This window comes from Panthera tigris, chromosome A3, assembly GCF_018350195.1.
Source record: "Panthera tigris isolate Pti1 chromosome A3, P.tigris_Pti1_mat1.1, whole genome shotgun sequence".
Classification (NCBI taxonomy): Eukaryota; Metazoa; Chordata; class Mammalia; order Carnivora; family Felidae; genus Panthera; species Panthera tigris.
This window is the reverse complement of record NC_056662.1, coordinates 56787215-56812968: the sequence shown is the minus strand read 5'-3', so window position 1 is coordinate 56812968 and position 25754 is coordinate 56787215. Positions and strand designations below refer to the sequence as shown.

Sequence of the window (25754 nt, the reverse complement as noted above, 5' to 3'; positions counted from 1 at the left end):
CCACGAGGCCTTCCAGGACCCTGACATCATGGGCAGCTGTCTTACATCCTTGTGCAGAATCTAAGAAGAAGCATAAGCAAGCATCATAGAGTGTTATGGCCTCAAGGTTAGCAAACTTCCGTTTATTTTTTCTCAGGAATTTGCATTATCCTTTCTGTTTCATCAATGACAAAATATTTTCCAACCTCAGCACACTGATGTATTTTATTATTTTCCGAGTAAGTTATTTTCTATGATTTTGGAAATAAAAAAGAGTTTTGGACTATCCCATTGCTAAAATATGCCATCTGGTTTTTTGATGCTTTCATTCCCCTAAGAAAATAGAAACATTTTTGCATTAAGGGAACTATTTTGTGGACGCTCTACTCAATCTTAAAGAAAGACCCCCTCAGTTTCAGGGGGCAGCCAGAACACTGACCTGGAAACGATCTTAGCGCCAACCCCAGACCCAGGGCTGGCAACTAGCAGAAGCTCTGAGCAGATGCCTGGATAATGAAGATTTGTAAACCAGGTCCTTCTGACTCCCCAGTCCTTGTGAGGCCCATTGCAGTCTAGGGAGGGCTTGTAGTGATTTTTGCTCCTGCTCAAAGATCTGTAGAGTCTGCCAACAGAGTGAGAGAATGGTAGAATTGAAAAGAACGAACGTGTGCATCCCTCCTGTTGCTAGATTTGTCCTGGTACATGTACCTTTCCCTTTGGAACCATGGCAAGGAATCATCCTTTTTAAATGGAGGTCTTGGGGGCGCCTGGGTGGCTCAATCGGTTGAGCGTCCGACTTTGGCTCAGATCATGATCTCGCAGTCCGTGAGTTTGGGCCCTGCGTCCGGCTCTATGCTGACGGCTCAGAGCCTGGAGCCTGCTTCGAATTCTGGGTCTCCCTCTCTCTCTGCCCCTCCCCCCCCCCCCGTCAAAAATAAATAAACATTAAAAAAAATTAAATGGAGGTTTTGCCTGAGACTGGAGGATGTCCCGCTATTGTTTCCTGGGGGAGAAAATGCTGAAGGGATATACTCTAATTACAGCCCCTTGCTCCCCATCAGGGTTACAAATCGCAGATAGCAAAGTAGCGGTGGGAACAGCAAAACAAAAGCACGAAGTTGGTAGTTTGGTATGTATAAAGAACAGAGATTATTCCAAAGGAAAAAAGACAGGCTGCAGACTATCAGGGCCCTTAGGGAGATATGGGTGAGAGCAAGAACATAGTTCCAAATATGAATAGAGGACAAGGATGATTGCAGTTCATCTGAGCAGAGCATACTGAGCCTGAAAGCCCTTTCCCACTTGCCATGGCGAATATTTAAGGCGAGGGAGGCAGGGAACATATTTCCCTCCCTTGCATAGTGAGTGTCTAGGATCATTAGGACCCGAAGTAGAAAAATGGAAATAATTTGACAAAATGCCCAGAGGCACCACATGATATAAAGCATGACATTTTTCACATATGTGTAGGCTTGTTTCAAAACGGGCATTGCTTCTAAAAAGGAGAGCTTTGAAAAAATACAGATACAGAGTCAACTTTTAGTTGTCTGAGCTAACGCAGTTGCGGAAGATAAGCAAAGAAAAGTACATTTTTTTAAAGGCAGATAATCACAAGCATGCATATCTGGTTCTACAGAGCATTGTGGTGTGTGTGTGTGTGTGTGTGTGTGTGTGTGTGTACAGATTTGGCATTCTGTGAGTTGCTTAATATTAAAATGAATTTGTCTTTCTGTGAATACAATATAAGATGACTGAAGAAACATAATTTTAGACCTGATTTCTAGTTTTCATACTGCTGGTAACCCTGGAGAAGTCAGATATCCTCACTGGCTGTCACTGACAAACTGAGAGAGTTGGTCTTCCTATCCCTTCGAGGTACATTCCAGCTATGAAATGTAATGATTTTATTGGTTAGAGTGTCCAGGCATATTCCAAGTGTTCCATGATAGGGAAGCTATGTATGTGTATATATATATATTGGAGCTGGTGGACAGATGGAAGGGACAAAGAAGAGGAAAACGACGGAATTAACCCAGTGATGAAAAGGAAAATGAGTATCGGAGGGCAGAAAAGGTTTGAATTCAGAAGCAGTTCCTGAGGGTAGGCCTAATGATCTTTGCCACAGGTATCTGTTCTGTGTGCCTTGAGGTCGGGCGCTGCATGAGCTGGGGCTCTGCTTCTGCCCACAGGAACTGGGTGACCCGTTGTCCCTGTGCAGTTGGGTGGGAGGATAGTACCACTGTAAGCCTCAGTGCCGGCTTTGGTCAGTCCCCTCCTTGTGGCCTGAATTGCAGAGTGAGACCAGGTCCCTAGCCCTGCTGGGCAAGTCTGTCCCTTCAACCACTGGCACCATCAGAGCCCCGCCCCCCCACCCATGGTAGTTCAGCCCATGTGATGGTAAAGAACAGAAGGCAGTTTCCAGGAATGTGAGAAAGGGACCAAGAAGAGGGTCCCTTCTTCTTGGGAAGAGGGTAAAGTTACCATTGAAAGATTTTTTTTTTAATAAACCCAATATTTTTCAAATATAATGAGTGTCTTCTAATTCTTTCCTTCATGTTATGTTTCCTTATGGCTGTCTAGTCCTCAGGCTGAGTTCTGAAGCTCCTGGCACAAGGGAGCAGCCTTCTGGCCACTGCTCATCCATAGTCTCAAATCTCACTTTCTTGACTTTCTCAGCTAAGCGATGTTTTATAAAAGTCAGGTTTTGTGGAGAGAGGAAGGGATTCCTAAATGACTAAGAGCCACACAAAGAGGGAGATCTGGTGGGCTCCCTCTTAGTTTTACCATATGTCAGGGACTGAGGGAAGTCAGAACCGGAAGTGATGGGGAAACCCTTTCACCGGCCTTCCAGAACTGGGGAGAGGGAGGGAGAGGTGCAGGACAAGGGGGCCCAGATGGACCTGCCCTAATCATCCTTCTTTGTCATCGGCAGGTCTCCTGGGACTGGGAGAAGGTACAGAGTTTCCCACATTCACCCGGGGGGGAGGGGACATTTCCCTGTGACTTCGGCGGGGTGAGTGGGCCCAAGGGTATCGCAGGGGAGCGTAAATTGACCCAGAGTTGAGGACTGTCCCGTGGGCCACTGAACAGGGTGACTGGGCCTCTAAATTCCTTCCATAACGTGAGTTTTAATGAGCCACATGCCATTCCGCTGTAAGATGTGTCCTATTTTCATTCAAGAAATTCTCTATTCTTATGCATTAGGGTATTTCCAATTTCTTTACAAAATTACACTTTAAATCAAGAACACCAAGGCAGTCCTTGGAAGCATTTAATTTTCTGTCTTTGTTATCAGTGAAGTAGCTATTCCACTGGAGAGAGAGAGCTCTGTGGCCTCGACCAGACGAACATAAACACAAACCAAAACAAAACAGCCGCGCTGCACCGGAACAGCCAGAGGGGAAGTTACTCAAGGGTCTGTGTGTTTAAAAGACTCCACAGGTAAATGTGGTGGGCATCCAGTTTTAAGAACCTGTTTACTAACAAGGCCACTGAGATGCTGTTTTCTATTTATAGATTTAAGAATCAGCTTGTTTCTCCTTCTATTCCCCTTGGGGTGTACTCTTAGGTAAGGTTCTGAATTCCTCTAAGAAACAAACAAAGAAAAAAAGTAAAGTAGCCTTTACTCGCCGGTGTTTGCCGAGAAGCAGGCGTTTTCCCCAGCGAAGCACAGGGTTGGGTTTATGCTTCAACAGAAGGGTCTAGGAGCGCTCTTCTATAGGCTTTATGGGGAGATGTTGCCATTTTTATTATTTTCCCTGTGTAGGGGACTATCCAGAGAATCGGGTAGGTGGAAGTTGAAGAACATTTTCCAAACCGTGTTCCGCGGAACACGGAGAGAGATGGGAAAAGGTTTGAGGGGCAAATTAAATTTGTAAAATGAAGCATATTTTCTCCCATGGGAAGGTCGCAGTTGGTATCAGAAACGTTGAAACGCGTGAGAAATCCTACAGGCGTAAGAATTACTTAGCTACTTTTCGGACCAAATGATACTCCTTATCTTACCATTTTGTGGGACACTGGTGCATTGTGGAAATACATTGACCTATGACACCCTATTGGGAAGGCTTAATGAATAGCCCTCCAGTTATGACAGAAGGAAAGTGGCTTATCTCCTGGCTGTATGAATGATTCTGGTCCTCCATTCCCTTAATACCACGGACTTAATCTTTCTGAGCCTCAGTGTCGCTGCTTCTAAAATAGGGGCAATAGGAGGGCCAAGCGAATTAATCCCACTACGGTCCAGCCAAGTGTCTGCCATAGTGTGGATGCTTCTTTGGTGTTTCCACCTGGTTCTACCCCCTCCAGAATCTTCATAATAGTGGCTGAATTTATACCACGTAATCAAGTGCAGGGTCAACCGATCTACCTGCCTTGGTAAAGGCTCAGACATGCGCATGTCTACTTACCTGAACTTGTTCTCCTGACACACGAGCCCGCTATGCCTCAAGCAAGCTCGTTTGAGGCAGATAGAGAAAGCTTCCTTGACCACTAAATGTCAAGGACTTGCACAGTCTTCACAGAGGTATGTAACGAGGCAGTCCTGCGCCAAACTGTGTAACACATGGTAGGAATTTGGTGTTTTCTATTAGCTGTTACATTCGTAGCTTGCCATTCTAGTTATTTGGGGTTCTCCCCTCTTAGTGAAGAGGAAGTTCAGCTTTGGTGGCCTTGTCCAGACTCGGGAGTAAGAACTGATGAGGGCTGGCTGGTAGGAACTCCAAGTTAGACCAGACATTGCACCTCCTTTTCTACGATGCTTCCATGTGTGCATTCTGATGCCTGCTGAACACATTGTTCTGGAATCAGATGTAGACCATTTAAGTTCTCCTACCAGTAAGGGAGACCTGCATTCACGGGGCATAGGCCTAACATTGCAAGGGTGGGGAAAAAGAGAAGAGACTCGATACTTCGCTGATCATCTTACACACGTGGGTCACTCTGCCGGGCACTTTTGCTATTTCAACCCTCACAACAGCTTTGTCTCCATGGTAGATGACCCCTGGATTTAACTAAAGGGCTAAGCACGCATGGTAGTTATGTCTTCACAAAAATGGAGCCAATATTGTTATTCCCCTCACCCCAAGAGAATAAACAGGCCCAGGTTTATTTAGCAGTTTCTCCAAGGTTACAGAGTGGGAAAAAAATGGCCTAAACTATTCTGACTCAAAAATCTATGCGGTTTCTTCTCTAACACATGCCCTTCAAGAATAGATAAGGAAAGGGGGCTTTGTTCACTGAAGTGTAATGCTACTTTCTTCCCCTCTGTCTTTTGTTTTGACCTTTTAAAATTGGAAAACAAGGGTGCCTGTATGGCTCAATTGGTTAAGTGTCCAGCTCTTGATTTCGGCTCAGGTTATGATCTCAGGGTTCACAAGTTCAAGCTCAACGTGGGGCTCCATGCTAACAGTGTGGAGCCTGCTCGGGATTCTCTGTCTCCCTCTCTCTCTGCCCCTCCCCTGCTTGCTTTCTCTCTCTTTCTTTCTCAAAACAAATACATAAACATTTAAAATTGGTGTGTATAATGTAACTAAAGAGAAAATGTAATAATCACAAGTACATCTTAACGTATTATGAAACAACTAAAACTGTGAAACCACCATCCCAGGCTTGAAGGAGCACATTTCCAAACTCCAGAAACCTCCATCCCAACCTCAGGCCCACCCAAGGAAAGGGTAACCATGCCTTCTTAGGTAATATTCCTGGTTTTCCTTTACAGCTTGTATGTATCTTTAATCACAGTAATGTAACTTGTTCTGCTTTAAGAGCGTTATATTAATGGATCATGTGGAATGTTCTGTGCCTCGCTTCTTTCGGTCAGCAATATGCTTGTGAGATTTGTCATACTATCACATGCGTCATTTCTTTTCATTGTAGGATGAAAACTCATCCCAGTTTTCCCCGAACTGCCCTTTGCTTTTTTATCTAAGTTAACAGACTTTATTTTTAGAGCATTTTAGGTTCACAGGAAACATGAGTGGAAAGTACAGGTGTTCCATGTAACTCTGTTCACCCACATTCACCCACCTGCCAATATCCTGCACTGCAGTGGTACATTTGTTGTAGCTGATGAGCCTACAATGACATGTCACTATCACCCAAAGTCCATAATTTAGTGTTCACTTTTGGTTGCTGTACATTCTATGGATGTGGACAAATGTAGAGTAACATGTATCCACTATTACAGTATCATACAGAGTATTTTCACTGCCCTAAAAATCCTCCATGCCCCTCCTGTTCATCCTTCCCTCCATCCGACCCCTGGCGAGTTCAAGTATTGTATTGTCTCCATAGTTTTGCCTTTTCCAGAATGTCAGATAACTGAAATCACACAGAATGTAGCCTTTTCAAGTTGGCTTCTTTTACTTTGTAATATGCATTTAAGTTTTCCCATATCTTTACATGACTTGATAGCTCATTTCTTTTTAGCGCTGAATAATATTCCATTGTCTGTATGTACTGCAGATTATTCATTTGCTTCCTGAAGGCCATCTTGGTTGCTTCCAACTTTTGGCAATTATGAATAAAACTGCTATAAACATTGTGTGCAGGTTTTTTCATGGACAGAAGTTCTCAACTCCTTTGGGTAAATACCAAGGACTGTGATTGCTCAGTCATATGCTAAGAGTATGTTTAGCTTTGTAAGAAAATGCCAAACTGTCTTCCGAAGTGGCTGTACAAGTTTTCGTTCCCACCAGCAAAGAATGAGAGTTCCTGTTGCTCCACATCCTCTCTAGCATCTGGTGTTGCCAGAGTTTTGGATTTGGGCCATACTAATAGGTGTGTAGTGATATCTCATTGTTGTTTTAATCTGCAATTCAATGAAGACATATGATGTTGAATGTCTTTTCCTATGTTTACTTGCCATCTGTATATCTTCTTTGATGAAGTGTCTGTTCAGGTCTTTTGCCCATTTTTAATAGAGTTGTTCATTTTCTTATTGTTGAGTTTTAAGTTTTAAGTACATTTTAGATGAGTCCTTTATCGGATGTGTCTTTTGCAAATATTTTCTCCCTAATCTGTGGTTTGTCTTCTTATTCTCTTGACATTGGCTTTTGCAGAGCAGATGTTTTTAATTTTAATGAGCTCCAACTTTTTTTTTTATGGTTTGCAATTTTGGTAATGAATTTAAAAATCATCATCACACCTAAGGTCGCTTAAATTTTCTTCCATACAATCTAGGAATTTTATAGTTTTGCATTTTACACAAAGATGTGAAGTCAACGTCTAGATTCATTTTTTGCATGTGGATGTCCAGCTGTTACAGTGCTGTTGAAAATACTACCTTTGCTCCATTTTGTTGCCTTTGCCACTTTGTCTAAGTCTAAGATCAATTCATTATATTAACGTGGTTCAATTTCTAGGCACTTTATTCTGTTCTATGGATCTATTATGGTCTATTGTTTTTCTAATATCACACTATCTTGAATATAGTAAGTCTTGATTATAGTAAGTCTTGAAATCAGGTAGGAGCAGTCCTCCAACTTTGTTCTTCAATATTTCACAGGCTCTTCTGGGTCTCTTGCCTCTCCATATAAACTTTAAATTTTTTTAAAGAGAAAGACAGAGAGTGTGAGAGGGGGAGGGGCAGAGAGAGAGGGAGAGAGAATCCCAAGCAGTCTCTGCACTGTTAGCACAGAGCCCAACTGGGGACTCGAACTCACAAACTGCAAGATCATGACCTGACCAGAAAGCAAGAGTAAGATGTTTCACTGACTGAACCACCCAGGCGCCTCTCTCCATATAAACTTTAGAATCAATTTGTGAGTATCTAGAATAACTTGCTGGGATGTTGATTAGGTGTGCATTGAATGTACAGATAAAGTTAGGACTAACCAACATCTTGACATTATTGAGTCTTCCTATCCAGGGACATGGAATGCTTTTTCATTTCTTTCTTCTTTGATATCTTTCATCAGAATTTTGTAGTTTTCTCATATAGCTCTTGTAGCTTTTGTTAGATTTATATCTAAGTATTTCATTTTTGGTGCTAATATAAATTATAATATGTATTTATTTCAATTCCACTTACTCATTGCTAGCATACAGGAAGGCAATTGGCTTTTGTATATTAACCTGTGCCCTGCACATGGCTATAATCACTTGTTAGTTCCAGGAGGTTTTTTGTCAATTCTTTCAGATTTTCTACATAGATGTTCATGTTGTCTGAGATCAAAGAGTTTTATTTCTTCCTACCCAAACTATAGACATTGCATTTCCTTTTCGTGTTTTATTGCATTAGTTAGGACTTCCGGTACAATATTGAAACATAGTGGTAAGAGGGGACATCCTTGAGTTGTTCCTGATTGTAGTGGAAAAGCTTCTCATTTCTTGCCATTAAGGTTGACGTTAGCTGTAGGTTTTTGGGTTTTTTTGTTTTTGTTTTTGTTTTTTAGATGCTCTTATCAAGTGGAGGAATTTCCCTCTATTCCTAGTTTGCTTAGAGTTTGTGTCATGAATGGGTGTTAACTTTTGTCAAATACTTTTTATGCATCTGTGGATATCATCATGGGATCTTTCTGTTGATGTGATGGACTACAGTCATTGATTTTTGGATGTTGAACCAGTTCTGCATAACTGGGATAAATTCCACTTGGTAATAATATAGGATTCTTTTTATTCATTGTTGGATTTGATTTGATAATATTTTGTTGAGGAATTTTACACGTCTGTTCATGACAGAAATTGGTCTGTAGTTTTCTTTTCTCATGTTGTCTTTTTCTGGTTTGAAATTAGGGTAATGCTAGTCTCGCAGAGTGACTTAGGAAGTTTCTATTTCTATTTTCTGCAAGAGATTGAGGGAGTTGATGTAATTTCTTCCTTAAATGTTTGGCATAATTCACAAGTGAATTCTGGGTATGAAATTTTCTGTTGGGGAAGGTTATTAATTATTGGTTACATTTCTTTAATAGATATAGACCTATTCCAATGGTTTATTTCCTCTTTTATGTGTTTTGGAAAATTGGGTCAAAAAGGAATTGATCCATTTCATTATGTTGTCAGATTTGTGGGTATGGAGTTGTTCATAATATTTGATGTTTGTCCTTTTAATATTCATGGGACATGGGTAATGTCCCCTCTTTCATTTCTAATATTAGTAATTTCTGTCTTCTTTCTTTTTCCAAGTTAGCCTGGGTAGAGACATTGATTTTATTGATCTTTTCAAAGAATCAACTTTTGGTTTTGTTGATTTTATGTTTTAAATGTCACTGATTTCTGCCCTAATTTTTATTATTTCATTTTTTTCTGCTAGGTTGGATTTAATTTGAGTTTTTTGTTCTAGTTTCCTGAGATAGAAGCTTAGATTATTGATTTTAGATCTCCTTCTTTTCTAATATATGCACTCAATGCTATAAATTTTCCTTTATATGCTGTATTTGTTGCATCCTACACATTTTGATAACTTGTATTTTCATTTTCATTTAGTTCAAAATAGCTTGGTATATCTTGAGATTTCTTTTTTGACCCATGTGTTATATAGAAGTGTGTTATTTAATCTCCAGATATTTGGGGGTTTTCCAGCTACCTTTCTGCTATCAATTTTTTTTTTACTTGATTTTTAGTTTAATTCCATCGTGGTATGAGATCTGATATTATATAATCGAGTCTTTGAAGATGTGTTTTGTGGCTCAGGATGTGGTCAATCTTGGTGAATCTTCCTTGGAAAGAATGCATATTCTGCTCTTGTTGGGTGACATAATCTATACATGTCAATTACATCTAATTGGTTGATGATGCTTTTGAGTTCAGTGACGTTCTTACTGATTTTCTGCTGCTAGATTTGTCAATTTCTGATGGGGGATGCTAAAGTTTGCAAGTATAATATGGATTTAGCTATTTCCCCATGAAATTCTCTTCAGTTTTTCAGTTTTTTCTTTTCAGTTTTTGCCTCACATATTGCTGATTAGTGTTAGCATGGTGTATTTTTCTTCATGTCTTTACTTTTAATTTATGCTTCTTTAAATATATATATTTAAGTTTATTTATTTTTGAAAGAGAGAGAGAGAGAGCACAAGTTGGGGAGGGGCAGACAGTGGGAGAGAGAGAGGACCTCAGGCAGGCTCTGCATTGTCAGCACAAAACCCATCATGTGGCTTGAACCCATGAACCATGAGATCATGACCTGAGCTGAAATCAAGAGTCAGATGCTTAACTGATTGAGCCACCTGGGGGCCCCAATGTTTCTTTATATTTAAAGTGGGTTTTTTATAGACAATATATAGTTGGATCTTATTTTTGATCCACTCAAGTCTCTGTTTCAATTAGTGTATTTGCTTAAAGTGAATATTGATATAATTGCAATAAAGCAACCACAATTATTATTACTTTTTTCTACAAGATATCCTTGTTCTCATTCCTATTTTGGTCTTCTTTTTCTTGTCCTTTGTGGTTTTAAGCATTATATATGATCCCATCCTCTTTGCTTTCTTAGAATACCAATTGTACTTTTTTTCTCTTTCTTACCATTTTTATTAGTGGTGGCCCTGGAGTTTGCATATACCTTTATGACTAATCCAAGTCCATTTTCCAAAAAACTGTATATTGCTTCATGTATCACAAGTACCTTATAATAGCAAAATATTTCAAATTCTTCTATCCTTTCTTTTGTATCATTGCTGTCATTCATTTCACTTACACATAATCATATATGAGCACATATGTACACTTTTGTATATATGTATGTATATACATATATATGCAAAGATAATAGAAAACATTATTGTTATTATTGTGAACAAACTATTATTTTTATATACGTTTAGAAGAATAAACGTTTGTATTTTACCTTGACTTATTCATCATCTGATGTCCATTCTTTCTTCATGTAAATGCAAGTTTTTCCTTAATTATTTTTCTATTCTCTGAAGAATTTCATTTACCATATTTTACAAGACAGGTCTACTGGCAACAAGTGTTCTCAATTTTTGTTTATTTGGCAAAGTCTTTACTTCATTTGGAAGGGTCATTTCTCAGGGTGCAGAATTCTATGTTGGTGATTTTCTTTTCTCAGTACTTTATTTCACTCTACTATCCATTTAGTTGAATGATTTCTGAGAAGTCAGATTTATTCTCATCTTTGTTTCTCTATAGGTAAAGTGTTTTCTTCCATGGACTTCAGCCAAGATTTTTTCTTTATCTTTAATTTTCTGAAGTTTGAAAATGATATATATGTAAGTGTGTGTGTGTGTGTGTGTGTGTGTGTGTATGTGTGTAATTTATCCTGCTTCGTGTTCTCTGAGCTTCCTAGGTCTGTGGTTTTGTGACATTAACTTAGGGAAATTCTCAGTCATCATTTCTTCAAGTATTGCTTCTATAATTGACCCTTTAACAATGTGGATAGAGGCTAGGTGTACTGATCACCGCCCCCCCCCCCACAATGCAGATGAAAATCTACATATAATTTTTAACTCCCCAAACACTTATCTACCAATAGCTTCCTGTTGACTGGACGCCTTACTGATAACATAAAACATCAGTTAACACATACTATGTATGTTATATGTATTATAAACTGTATTCTATCTGAAGAAAAGAAAATCTTAAGGAAAAGAAAATACAATTACAGTGTTGTGTTTATCAAAATAAAAATTTGCATATAAGTGGACCCACACAGTTCAAACCCGTGTTGTTCAAGGGTCCACTGTATTCCTTTCCCTCTTTCTTTCTCTTCTCATATTCCTATTATGCATATGTTACACCCTTTGTAGTTGTCCAGGCATTCTTGGATATTGTGTTCCTTTTTAAATTTAATATCAGTCCTTTTTTGTCTTTCCTTTCTTATTCTGTAAGTTTTTATTGTCATATCCTCAAGCTAAGAGATTCTTTGTTCAGATATGTCTGCTACACTTATGCGTCCATCAAAGGTAGTTTTTATTATATTACAGTGCTTCTTATCTCTAGCTTTCCCTTTTGATTCCTTCTTAGAATTTCCATCTCTCTTACATTATCCATCTGTTCTTACATGTTTTCTATTTTTTTTTTACTAAAGCCCTTAATGTATTAATCATTAGTTTCAAAAAAAATACCTTGTCCAATAGTTCCAAGATTCCTGCCGTATCTGAATCTGGTTTTAATGTTTGTTCCATCTCTTCAAACTGTATTTTTTTAAGTTTATTTATTTATTTTGAGAGAGAGAGAGAGAGAGCACAAGCAGAGGAGGGACAGAGAGAGAGGGAGAGTGAGAGAATCCCAAGCAAGATCTGTGCCATCAGGGCAGAGCCTGATGTGGGGCTCTATCCCTCCAACGATCAGATCATGACCTGAACAGAAACCAAGAGTGGGATGCCTAACAGACTGAACCACCCAGGCACCCCAAAACTGTATTTTTTGCCTTTTGGTATGCCTTATGATTTTTGGTTGAAATGTGGACACAATGTACCAGGTAGAAGGAACTGTAGTGAATAAGCCCTATTCATGTAGTGGTAAGGGTGGGGGGGGGGTGACCAGATGCGTAGTCTTACGGTTAAGTCTTAGTCATTTTTTTTTTAATTTTTTTTAATGTTTATTTATTTTTGAGACAGGGAGAGACAGCATGAATGGGGGAGGGTCAGAGAGAGAGGGAGACACAGAATCCGAAACAGGCTCCAGGCTCTGAGCTGTCAGCACAGAGCCCGACGCGGGGCTCGAACTCACGGACCGCGAGATCATGACCTGAGCCAAAGTCGGACGCTTAACCAACTGAGCCACCCAGGCGCCCCAAGTCTTAGTCATTTTTAATAAGTCTGTACCTCTGGGATGTGATCCTTGCAGGAACTTCTCCTTCTCTCCAACCCCCATTGTCCCCCACATGGAAGACTACCAGCAGATAGAATTGAGTATGTTCCTTCACCCAGATCATTTAGGCTCTGATAAAACCCCAGCATGTACAATTTCTCTTGAGGCCTTGTCTCCTCCCCCTGCAGGAAGCATGAGGGGATTTCTCCTTGATACTCACTGTGAGGATCTTATAGAATTCCTAGAAATAAAACTCACACAAACTGGGTCCTCCTAGAATTTTTACCTCTCAGAACTCTTGGGGCCACACTGGGCCTCCATAGTCTCCTTTCTGTGATGTCAAGAACTGTGGAAACAGGGCTTTGCCAGGGCATTACCTGCTGACCTTTTGTGGCCTGTCACCTACCCCATAACACTGATGTAAATAGATATTTAGGGTTTAGAAAGAAGTTGTACACGTATTGACTGTCAAAGCTGCTCATTCAAGGTTTCTAAAGGTTCCTTGCCCCTCAGGTGCCAGGATAACATTCCCTAGACAGTGGAGTGGAATTTTTTCCCTCCTTTTCGACTCTTAATTTCCCTGAAAGACTGATTTATTCTTCTGTTTGTTTGTTTTTCCCTTTCTTTTAAACAGTTTGTTTGTTTGTGTGTGAGGGAGAGCATGAGTGGGAGAGAGGGACAGGGGAACTGAAGAGCCCCACGCGGGGCTCAGTTCCACCACCCTGGGATCGTGACCTGAGCTGAAATCAAGAGTCAGGTGCTCGACTGACTGAGCCACCCAAGCGCCCCTGTTTTTGCCCTTTCTGACCGACTTGACCAGTGAACGATGTCCCAAGCGTCCGCTTAGCCCACATCTGCTTTTCCTAGCGCCTCATCTTTGATTCCAGGCTGGCAAGGAGATGTAGAGCCTCCATGACTCCTGTTGCTTGAAAATTTGGTTTGTTCTTTGTGACCCCTTAACAAATATTGAGCCCAGCTTTGGTGACTTAGGAAAGGATCATGCCTTTCACCTTTCCCAGAAGAGAAAACACGGACAAAGGCAGATTTCCAGAGACCCTCACGGATGGTGGACTCATTTTCAGGGCCACGGGCTTATTAATCCTCTACATAGATCAGCACGGAAGCACATTTACAAACCATGTTCTTACAAGAACTAAACGGTAAGCAGAATTCCAGGACTTCCAAGGAAAGAAACAACTCCCTCCACTGTTCCCACATATCCAAATTCAAATGCTGTTTATGATTTTATAATGGTATATACAATCACACAACAGAAAAGTGCCAGAAAGGGCTTCTGGCTAAGATAGACACCCAAAAAGTGAGGCATTTGTTTGAAAAACTTCAGGCTCTTTTCCCCCAAATCCTTTCCTATGCTTAATATCCAGAGAGTTGAAAGAAGCAGAAATACATGTTTTATCAATTGTTCAAGAGCTCTGGATATCTTGCTATAGTTGCAGGCTCAGCCTGAGACCCTGACACTAATCCATGAACTGCCTTGTCCCCTCCTGAGAGTTTCTGCTCACTGCTCTGAAGATGAGGCTTCAGGGTCATCCCAGGCCACTCTTTAGCTTGGAGCGGAGGTCTACACACAGTGGATTTGGCTGTCTCACTGTAGCACCAGCTGGTTGTCTCTGGTAGGAAAGAATTGAGAGAGTATTTTACACCATGGAAATTGTCTTCCAGGCCCAGATGGACCGTCGCTGTTCTAGCTTTGACAGGCCAGGATAGATATATTCAGAAAGCCTTCCAGCTATTTAGTTCCTCTTCCAAAACACTGTCAGCACCCATGCTAGGAGGCAGGGAGTGGGAAGGAAGTCTAAGTAGGGAACTAAGCCTAGTTAGTATATATTTGCATAATTATCCTGCAGTGAATGGATGTGTGACTGGCGTCAGGGCGGCGGTCGCCCCCGTGGACACTGGAAACCAGGAAGGAGTTGAGCCCCCCTGGGCCCCAGCACCTGGGACCCCTTCACACAAACTCCTGTGCATTTGAAGTGTCAGGTTAAAAAAAAAATAAAGCAAAATTCCTCCAAGTCAGCTCACCTGGGAGCTGAAGTGAGAAGTTTGGGCTCCAGGCCTTTGGCTATCCTTTCCCATTCTCTCATGGCTGGGGGTCAGCCTGTGGCCGCCTCCACCTGCAGGGTGTCCTGGGGCTGGGGAAGAAGTGGGAAGGGCAGTAGGATCTCCCTGGTCACCGGGGAGCAAAGATGATGTGCAAAAGCGAGTATTTTATAAGAAAGATTATAGAGATACTATAGAATTCATGGCAACGGCACCCTGAATTTAAATATAGCTCTGTGACTGTTAGCAAAATGATGTGGTTATGAGCTGACTATTAATATAGCTGTTTGCCTGAGACAGACAGAAGGGGGGGTGGGGAGGGGAGAAGGGGTAGAATGGGGTGGGGGAAGGGGAGAGAGAGGGACCTTCACCTGAGCTATGAAAACTCATTTAATTTTAAGCTAAATATGTCCCTTTTAGGACTAACCTTCCCTTTTTTTGTTGTTTGTTTTTGTTTTGAAACTTCTTAAACTGGAGACTCTCCTAATTTTTGAATTGATCAGTCAGGGAAAGCAGGGGAAGTAAAGTCAGAAAGTGGTGGCCTTGGGCTGCCTCTTTTACCCTACAATCCTTGCCCCTCACAAAACAGTTTCTTAGGTTGCAGAAATTCCTAAAATGTCGAATATTTCCCCCATTCACGTCATCGCAATTTTGAAATGAAATTTCTTCAAGCTCCCTAGACCCACACATTTGAAAGAAAGGCAGTGCCATTCTTGAGATGAAATTTAGTTGTGATGCTTTTCCATAAGAAAATCTTGAGTGTTTTTTTTCCTGTCTGTCTGCCTATCTATCCATCCATCCATCCATCCATCCATCCATCTAATGTTTTGTTTTGCATCAGTCTCTAAAAACATAGAATTAAAAACTCTGGTGTCATGATAGTCTGTACTTCAAAAATCGCTTATGAAGTATTTTTACTGCTTCACCATTTTTCATTCAGCACATTAAACAAGTCACTGCTCTCTTTAGGTGGGAATTACTAATTATGTTTTGATGGACCAGTAAGTAATCACTGGGCTGTTCACTGCCTTACACAACTCTATTAATGACCCTATGATGGTTGTTTATGAATAAGCTTGAAATAAACTTCCTTAAAAGAACAGCTCTGGACGGGAACAAGCTCTCTCAGGTAAGGCAGCTGACTTATGCTCGGTGCAGTAAATGACTCTGTGTTTTAAGTGAAACACCAGACTGTTGGCTATTAGCCAGTTTCATGTAAATAGAAAAAAAAATACTCTTCTCCTGTGGCAGTATTTCCATCACTTCTCTCATTTAGTGGTCCAACAGGGTCCAGATTTTGCCCAAGATATTCATTAGAGGGGAAAGGAAAATACGAATATTATATTTTCCACTGGAACCAAAATTAGACGGCTTAATTGGGCTGGCTTTGAAGAGCCACAACTGCCCCCAATTTTCTTTTTTGTTTTAAGTCAACATTGCTCTGACTACTACAGATGAAGTCAGCAGGTTCATGAAGAAAAATAGATGCTTCCTCTAAATAATCAACCCAGAACGAGGTCTTCCCTTGTCATTATTGTTATGAATCACAGGGTAAGTTTTCAGCTAGCTGTTTGAGTCAACTGAAATCACTTCCCCTCATTCTATTCAGTATTCATATATTGAACACTCAATTGGGGTGTGTGGGGGGCAGAGGGAAAGATGTCTGTGTCTGAACACTGCCTCCAAGTGGGGTGTAAGCATCCAGGGATTGAATATACCCTACCAGAGAACCGCTCCTTGTAGGAGTGTATATTTCTCAAGACATTTCCATGGTTAATTCCTCCTCAAATCATTCCCTTGAAATGTAATGTATCACCTGGAATGCTAAATATATAAATTTCTGAAAGAGATCAATTTCTGAAATTCCTGAAAGTATAAATTTCCAGTGGACCATTTTCCTATTTTACTATTGAAATCCCTTGGGCTAAATGGATTTTCGCTATCCATGTGAAATTTAATATGAATTACACTACATGCTATACTGAGATATGTTGAGAAGGCTCTGATCATTCCCATAAAACACTCATGAAAACTATACATACATTTGACCCCTGAACAACACAGGGGTTAGGGGACACCAATCTCCGTGCAGTCAAACTTTATCGATAGCCTACTATAGACAGGACGTTTTACTGATAATGTAGTCAATTAACACAAATTTACGTGTCATATGTATTATATACTGAATTATAAAATAAATTAAGCTAGAGAAAAGAAAATGTTATTAAGAAAACATAAGGAAAAGAAAATACATTTACGATACAATCCATATTTATCGAAATTGTGAGTATGAGTGGATTTGAGTAGTTCAAACCTCTGTTGTTCAAAGGCAACTATTTGTGTGTGAGACAGACATGTTTTCTGTTAGGTCTCATTGGTTGTTTATGGTAGTCTCTACAGAAAACACCATAATTTATGTTTAAAAAAATACTACCCACTGAAAAAGTCATTAATATTTGTAGATACTTCTTCTCTACCACTGGAACTGTGTTTTTTTGTTTTTTTTTTTTTTCATTTTATGCCCCTTTTCTTCCTTCATGTGATCAAAGATATTTTGACATTAAGTTCATCAAAATTATTGGACATACTTTTCAGGATGATCTTGTTTCCTACATGTATTTTGCAGATGAGCATTTCAAAAATGTATGTTTGAGCAAAGCCCTCCCCGTATTTGGTTTTGACTTAAGTTCCAGTTACGCTAATTACCGAAGCAGAACTGGGATTTCCTTTTCTCATTATTAAAGCATACAACTCCAATCATAATGGGCTACATTATCCTGCCACAAAGACACTGATTCTCAATAGCTTAATGCCTTGGTCAGAGCTTATTAGCCTCTTGCAAGTGATGCCTGGGCAGGCAGAGGCTGCTGGGAAGGAGAGGTTGCCAGAAGGCTTGACCTGCGTCCCCAAATGAGGGAATGAATGATGTCATTCCAAGTATTTACGGAAAATAGAAAGAAAGAAGGGGGGGGGGAAGAAGGAAGGAAAGAAAGAAAGAAAGAAAGAAAGAAAGAAAGAAAGAAAAAGACAAAGCAAAGAAGAATCACATTATTATCACAATGTTCCCAAACACCAGAGTCTCATTATGATAATTCAGTTTTTCTCAATCTGCATTTAAAATTTCACCTGAAAAAACCTTCATGCTTTCTTCCATTTAAAGTTTAAGTTAAAACAGAATCTGGCCAATGTCCATCAACCTGAAGGAGGCAAGCTGGGAAAATGAGCATTCTCCCCAAGAAAGAGGTGCTGCTACCTTGCATAGTTTTTTTGTTGTTGTTGTTTGTTTGTTTGTTTCTTTTTTGGGGGCAGGGAGGGGCAGAGAGAGAGGGGGAGAGAGAATCCCAACCAGGTGCTGCATTGTTAGCGCAGAGCCCAACATGAGGCTCAAACTCACAAACCATGTGATCATGACCTGAGCTGAAGTCGGAGGCTTGACCAACTAAGCCATTCAGGCGCGCCCCGCCCTGCACGTTAAGAGAAAACTGGCAGCAGGATTCTAGCAATTTTTTAGGAAACTAGTCTTTGTGACTCCTGTACTTTCCCCAGGACATCTATAAAGACAGATGGAGTCCATGATCCCAGGAGCTTGCTGGGGGTCGACTTGCTCCTGGTCACATCTCTTTCCAAGCCTGTGTTCTGTCATCTTGGGAGTATGAAATGAGCCACGGTGGATGGGTTTCCACCACAAAAGTTAGCAAATGCTAGGAGTCAGGTGTTCTTCCCTCCATTCAGAACTGGTTGTTAAACATTTCCAGCACACCACCTGGAGGCCAGAGGGGAGAAAATAATAAACGATGAGTCTGTGTTAAGTCAGGTGACGATTATACTATGAAGATGAACAAAACATGGCAGGGGATAGATGGAGTAATGGATTGGAATGCCTGAAATATTGTACCTTCTGTTTGTTTTGGGTGTTGGTAGATAACATTTAAAGCAATATGGTTTGCCTGAAAAGGTCCTGGAAAAGGAGAGAGGGGAGGTCTGGGTGCTTGCCCTTGTAGTTCTGTGATTTTTTGCAAGTCACATAACCTTTCTGACATTTATGACATAACTGGATTGAACCAGATCCTCCCAAGATTGCGCTCTGCTCTGGGATTCTCTCTTGATTTTTTGAAAAGGAGGACGAGGTAGAATGTCTTTAGCTAGACCGAAAAAGTTATACAAGGGCAGAAAAAATAATATTTAGAAATCATATTTAGAAAAAATAAATAACTGGGGCACCTGGGTGGGGAAAGTGGGTAATCTGATTCTTGATTTCGGCTCAGGTTCTGATCTCATGGTTTGTGAGGCAGAGCCCCATGTCAGGCTCTGCGCTGACAACGCAGAGCCTGTTTGTGATTCTCTCTCTCTCTCTCTCTCTCTCTCTGCACCTCCCCCCACTCATGCTCTTACTCTCTCTTTCTCTCTCTCGAAATAAATAAATAAATAAATAAACAAACATTAAAAAGATCTTTCCTCTCTCTTTCTAAAAAAATAAGAAAAAAGAAAAAATAATAATCATTACCAGATTCACTACAGGCCTCCTGGGATCTAAAGGTATTTGTGAAAGAACAGGGTCTTGGGAATCAAATGGAATCAGGTGCAATTGCTATCTGTCCCAGATTACAGAGAAAAAAGGGGCATAGACACCGTGGAAGTGTGACCTACAAGACTTTTACAGAAGGAAGGCCTGTGTGTGTGTTTATAACAGGGAAATGAATCCGCTTGAAAAATAATTTTTTGACATAGTTCCCTAGTGATGAGCAGGACCCCAGGAAGCTCCAAAGTTTTCACGTGACTAAATTGCCCTGCAGTCCCTTCTCCCCTTCCTGCCTTTGTGTGGCAACCAGAGAAGAGACCACAGTGGTAATGGAACATGTCCTCCTTACCAATGGCCGCCTTCCAGAAAATCTGAAACACATCTCCCTCCGGCCCCAGGTGAATGCCACGCACAAGTAAGGTGGCTCTCCTTATCTGGGAAGAGCAGCCTGTGGGAAGGGATATGGTGGAGTGAGCAGGGACCCCAGACTTGAAGTCACACATTCAAGTTCTCCTTCTGCCGCTGACTAGCAGCGATGTATTAGAAAAATGGGTTAAGTCTTTGGTCTTTTTTTCATCCATAAACTGAGAGGGCTCATTGTCTCCTATAGCTGCTGTATGGATTAAACGGCGATAAAATATACAGTAGTGCTTCACAAACTGTGTAATTATTAAGTATTATTACCACGACATTTCCCCCTAATTAGTAGAATATTCTTTCTTGATAGGGGTTCCCCATTCTGGCTACAAATATATTTGATGTCGCTTAGCTCAAGCTCTAAAACGAAGCTGTTTTCTTGCTAGTTTTCTATGAGAGAGACATTTTGTAATGGTTATGCAGTGGAGTTGAGGAGAGAGGGAAGGAAAATCAGATTAGCCGGGCTCAGCTGAACACCGAAGGGATGTTTCAAAGCTTGGAATAATTATAGTTTAGACGCCGAACCACAAATAAACATATTTCCAATGATGAAAATAAGCCCTGTGGATGTCTGGATGTAGTAATTCTTTTCTTTACAACTTTGGAGCGCTCGGCTCACTGAAAAAAATAAAAGGGCAATAAAAGGAAACATGAATATGAAAACTGCCTTCCTTCCCATCCTGATTTTTTTTTCTTTTTTGTCCAGAAGTGTATTGTAGCTGCATACTGTCCTCTCCAGCATCACTAAAGCTTTTATATGACTTTAAATTTCAAAGCTACAGGTGGCCCACAAGTGCCACACTTCAAAGACAGTTTTGATTAAATGAAACAATATTTGTGTAATACAGACCCTGGGATCTTTGAACTTTTCCTGTTCAATTCATCCTACAAAGGTTCAATCAGGGGAGATCAGAAGATACTGCGCCCTGAGCCATTTCCATCTGTCACTCAAGTTTGTCTTTTCAAATATCTTTTATATCAATCCAGGAACAACAATTTATTTTGAGGATGTAATAATCATAATTCAAAAGCCGCTTTCAAAGAGGCAATGTCCTTTGCTAGCAAGTGCGGTGTAGGCCCACATACGCACTATTTGAAGTGAAATTTTAAGCCTTGGCAGCTTTGTGATTCCTCGTCATGTTACAACTTGTCTTACTATTGATAACTTGCACTTACTGCCAACAAAAAAAATCTAGCCCAAGAGACCCAGCGTTTGGTGAGCCTTTGTATCAGTGACTGGAGCGTATTTCACTTCTGAATCTTGTGGTTTTGCCTTCAGTGAAAGAAAAACTGATCCTAACAGTTTTAAACTTGTTAATTCAAGCCATATGTCAGAAACCCAGTCTCCATATGGCGCCATACCACCTTATATTTACAGGGGCCTGCTTTTCAAAACATTATTCTAAAAGCTATATTTGCCCCCAAGTTAATATGTGTCATCCTGTGCCATTGAGCACTGTTTTTAAATATTGCAGGCTAGGAAGCTGCATGCTGATATTGCAAAAAATATACCGGTTATTAAAAACTAATTACCGACTGCGTTATTGGCAAAAATGTGCTAATCAAGTCCTTGAGTAGGGAGCGTACTGAAAAGAATGCCTTGCCAATCCTCTCTCGGCAAATATGGCAAAAAGGAAAGAGGAAACAGAGAAAGGAAAATCATAACCTTGTTGCTGATAAATAAGCCTTGAATGTTTCCGTGCAAAGTGTCCACAGCAGAAGTACAGTTATCACCAAGAGGCAAAATCTCTTTTTGCTCTCAGCTTTGAGAAGGTAGAAATGAGGTGGCGAATCAAGTATCTGAAAACTCCAGAGACTAGCAAGTGCCTCCTTCACTCCATTGCTTTTAAATTGGAGTCTCTAGCCGGCAATCCTACGGGCCCAGAATATTAGGGAAGAGTCTCCTACCGACTATGGAGTTCACTGTCCCAAACACCTACAAGGAGACTACAGATGGATTAGAGCATAATTATCTTCAAACAGCTTTGTTTGCTCTGCAGAGTCCAAGCAAGCATGGTTTTGATTTGAGAGATGAGCTTTTGAACGCAGTTGGCACTATATAGACAGTCGGTGCATGTACAACATATCATTTTTCTTTTTCTGGATTAAAAAAAGTGTTTTCCTTGTGTCTGTTTCCTAGTGGGCATTTGTATCTCCGTCTTACTTTGGAGACTTGCAAAGTTCACTGGCAAGATTCTTACACATGGAGGACTGCTTGTTCTAGTTTAATTCATTCCTGAGTCAGTTTCTCTCTCTCTCTCTTTCTCTCTCTCTTTCTCTCTCTCTTTTTGTATTTCATACATTACTTCCCTGTTCCTTCGTATTCTTTCTCTTGTGTAACTCCTTACCTTCCTAGATCCTTCTCCTTCCTTTCCTTTCCTTTCCTTTCCTTTCCTTTCCTTTCCTTTCCTTTCCTTTCCTTTCCTTTCCTTTCCTTTCCTTCCCTACCCTTCCCCATTCCCCTTCCTCTCCCCCCTTCCCCTTCCCCATCTCCTTCCCTTTCCCCTTTTCCTTTCCCCATTCCCTTCCTCCCTTCCCCTCCCTTCTTCCTCTCCTGTACTCTCTCTTCCTTTTTTCCTTCCTTTTTTCCTTCCTTCCTTCCTTCCTTCCTTCCTTCCTTCCCGACAAATCAAAACATGACATGAGGTTTTTCTCCAAAACCTATGAAAGGATTCCAAGGCATTTTCTAAACCATAAACACAATATCAGTTATAAATATTGCAATACCTTTAAAACTTTTTCCATGATGATAAAAATGTTGTTACATGCATTGTTTCCAAATCATGAGCAACTAAACTGAAAGAGACTTAATCTGAGACTCCACCTTTTTCCTTAGGCCTCAACAAATATGCAGGTCAATGCTTCTGCTTTAAAATCAGGACAGGTCTGTAGTGGGGCAAGAAATGATGGGTGCATTCAAGGAAATGACTAAGTCAATTTCATGACTTAGTAACTCTTCATGGTTTCCATAACATCCTCACTTCTAAGAACAAAACTTAGCGGTTTTCCGAAATAAAAAACATGTACATGTGAATGGTCTGGTCAAGGGTGGAGAAAAAAAAATCCAATCCTTTCAGGATCTTCCCAGTTAGTTTAAGTTCCCAACCAATCAAGCAGACAGGTTGCACAACCCCCTTTACCGCTGCTGTGTAGGAAAGGATGGAGTGAACTGGAGCACTGCCTCTCACCCCGAGTCCCTACTGGATTGCAAGGACTCAGCCAGCCATTGAGAGCGGGACTGAAGGGAGAGTGCTTTCTCTAGACAATTTGGTAAAACCCAACCCAAATAACCCACTGCTTGACATGCTGCTCTGTTATTTGCAGCTGACATTTGGTTAAGACTGAGAAATGATAACCAACTATGATTTCTGATAGCAGATTAGCCCAATCACTATCTTAGTCTGGGAAACATGTCCCAGATTCCCTACAAATGGAACTTTTCTTTGTCAGGCATCTGGTTGAGACTACTTTTTTTTTTTTTAATTTTTTTTTAATGTTTATTTTTGAGACTGAGAGAGACAGAGCACGAATGGGGGAGGGGCAGAGAGAGAGGGAGACACAGAATCGGAAGCAGGCTCCAGGCTCTGAGCCATCAGCCCAGAGCCCGAAGCGGGGCTCGAACTCATGGACCGTGAGATCGTGACCTGAGCTGAAGTCGGACGCTTAACCGACTGAGCCGCCCAGGCACCCCTGGTTGAGACTACTTGAAGTCAAGGTCCGCAGACCTTCCAGGTCAGCCCAAAGATGAGTCCCGATGGATGTCAGTTACCCTAGTTTCCTTCCCACCGGCAATGACAGTCAGTCACTCGAATTTCCCCTGCTATGGAATAAAAGGAATGTTTCCAAATTAGTCCAGTAGTAAAATTGCTTAATTCTACCCATTACCAAGGTAGAAAACTAATATCTTAAAAGTAGGTATTTCTTAAGGATCTCAAACCCTTTAGTTGTTTTTGTTTGTTCATTTGTTTTATTTTTTTTCAGTGTTCCTCTCCTGCTTATATCTCTCACAAATACCGATGCTCTACTACAAAGGCCACTGGTGAAACCTGTAGAGCTCTCCCCCTGCTTTTTATTTGGTATTATAAGAAAATTCTGGTTCTGATACACATTCACTTTCTTAATCAAAAGAGACACTTTCTGATTGATGCCCACAATAAATACCACATGAAAATTCTGTGACTCTGAGGGCTCTCGAGTTATAAAAACAAGTAAGCTTTGGTCTTGGAAGACTGAGATGTGTTTGCATGGTTTAAGAATAAAAACATATTACCCTAATAGAGCCCTGTAATTGTGCGTTCTCGGTATACTGCTATCAGGAAACATCTGGCACTGCCATTGAGGATTTATGTAAGTGCTACCTGAGCACAATCTAGTATTTAATCTAAGCCCATACTGTTTTTAGCATGACTCTCATAGAACTTTCTGTGGAGGATGGCAGTTGATGGAATTTCTCAGGGAGCCAACTGCCGGACAGTTACTAAATTCTCTTCTAACAAGCCGAGTCACTCAGGACATACTAGGTTAACTGACCATCAGCAGTGATTCCACAAGATAAATTACACACAGTGAACGGCCCCCCAGGCTGCAGCTTCTGATAAATTATTAATGTCACAGAATCAAAATGATTAAGTTGTAAGCAGCATTTTTTTTTTAAACCGAGGCTATTTGAAATGTTCTCCCTTTTTCTTCACATTTATCCTCTGATGTTACCACTTCTGTTGTTTACAATAAGGATAATAAAACATTAATCGGATCTTTAAAACTTAAGTAATGGTGTCTTATTGAAGTAAATAACAACTACGATCTGACAGTGGCGTTTCTCCTTCCTCCATATTAATTATAGTTGCCTTTTAGGAATTTTACATTTCATTATATATAAACGAGTACATTTACGCATTGTCACTGCTGTCTAGGATTTTGTTTTCAAAAATACATAGTTCCAGGTCATGGCCTTTTGAAATAATGGCGTGACACTGATGCCATGGAAGGAAACTGATGTCTTACTAGAAAAAGGAGGCAGTATGTGTAGTCATTACATTAATCATCCCATTTTCTTAGTATAGGAAGCACTTTGCATATTTCAAAACTGCAGATTAGAACGTGTTGGTCTGGAACAGGCATAATTTAATTTTAAAGAAAGTGAAATCACAAGTCCTAAATTACGTTTTCATATCAATTGGCTTCCACATGTGTGGTCCCAGTCCTTGTTTTATTTCTCAAGGTAAATACAGATGTTTTAAAATGATGTTGTTGTTGTTCTAGTCCCTTCAAATAAAGAAATTTACACTAAGTTTTCAATGGAACTACTACTACACTTTGTAAAATAAAAATTCTGTAATTGATATGCAGATGCTTGGTGGTTACTCAGCAGTCATCCACCCTTACCCCACTCCAGGAATGCCTGTAAATGGAACTTTGCCTTGTCAAGCATCTGGCTGAGACTACTTGTGTCAAGGTTCAGGCCAGCCCAAATGTGAGTCCTGTTGGATGCCAGTTACCCTAATCTCCTTCCCATTGGCATGACTGGTTCAAGAGTGGGCGTGTGTGCATATATGCTCAGTATGATCAATGAGACCTAAAGGGGGATCTACTTGCAGGTGACGGGCAGGGACAGGGGTGTGGAGCAGGAGATGGATAGGAGGAGAGGTTCTTTCCCGGAATAACAAGACAAAATCTCTTGAGACAAAACCTTCTGATCTTCCTGTCTGTCTCAACCTTTTGACCTTAAACATGAATGTGATGCTGGAGATGTAGCCACACCTATGCCTTTGACCCCTGATGGCATCATGAAGTCCAGAAACCTGTTCCAGCATCTGCCTTCCACTGGGCTTCCTGTCATGGAGAGAAATAAGCTCCTGGCTTTTTAGTTCACTCTACTGGGGTTTCTTATTCCTTGCAGCCAAATGTAGCCTAACTGATAACAGTTACCAGGAGATCATGCTCTTTGGAAATGAGACCAGCCAGTGTACCAATGTCCAAAATTAACTCATGCGATGATATTATAATTGCTTTTCCAGTAAAGTGACTATTTTAAAAGATACTAGCTTTGTACACTTTCTCTTCT

The 25754-nt window shown here is 40.6% G+C and overlaps 1 long non-coding RNA gene across 2 annotated transcripts; it reads right to left on the bottom strand.

Annotated features, from left to right (window-relative positions):
- On the bottom strand, positions 1-24057 carry LOC122237011. 2 transcript variants are annotated; one of them, XR_006215208.1, is made up of 3 exons: positions 23961-24057; positions 419-601; positions 1-60 (listed from the first exon to the last, which is right to left on the bottom strand). It is a non-coding gene; the product is annotated as an uncharacterized LOC122237011 (long non-coding RNA). The 2 variants fall into 2 exon arrangements; XR_006215207.1 differs by lacking the exons at positions 1-60; positions 419-601 and adding exons at positions 13913-14324; positions 22418-22576.
- Positions 24058-25754: the final 1697 nt, after the last annotated feature.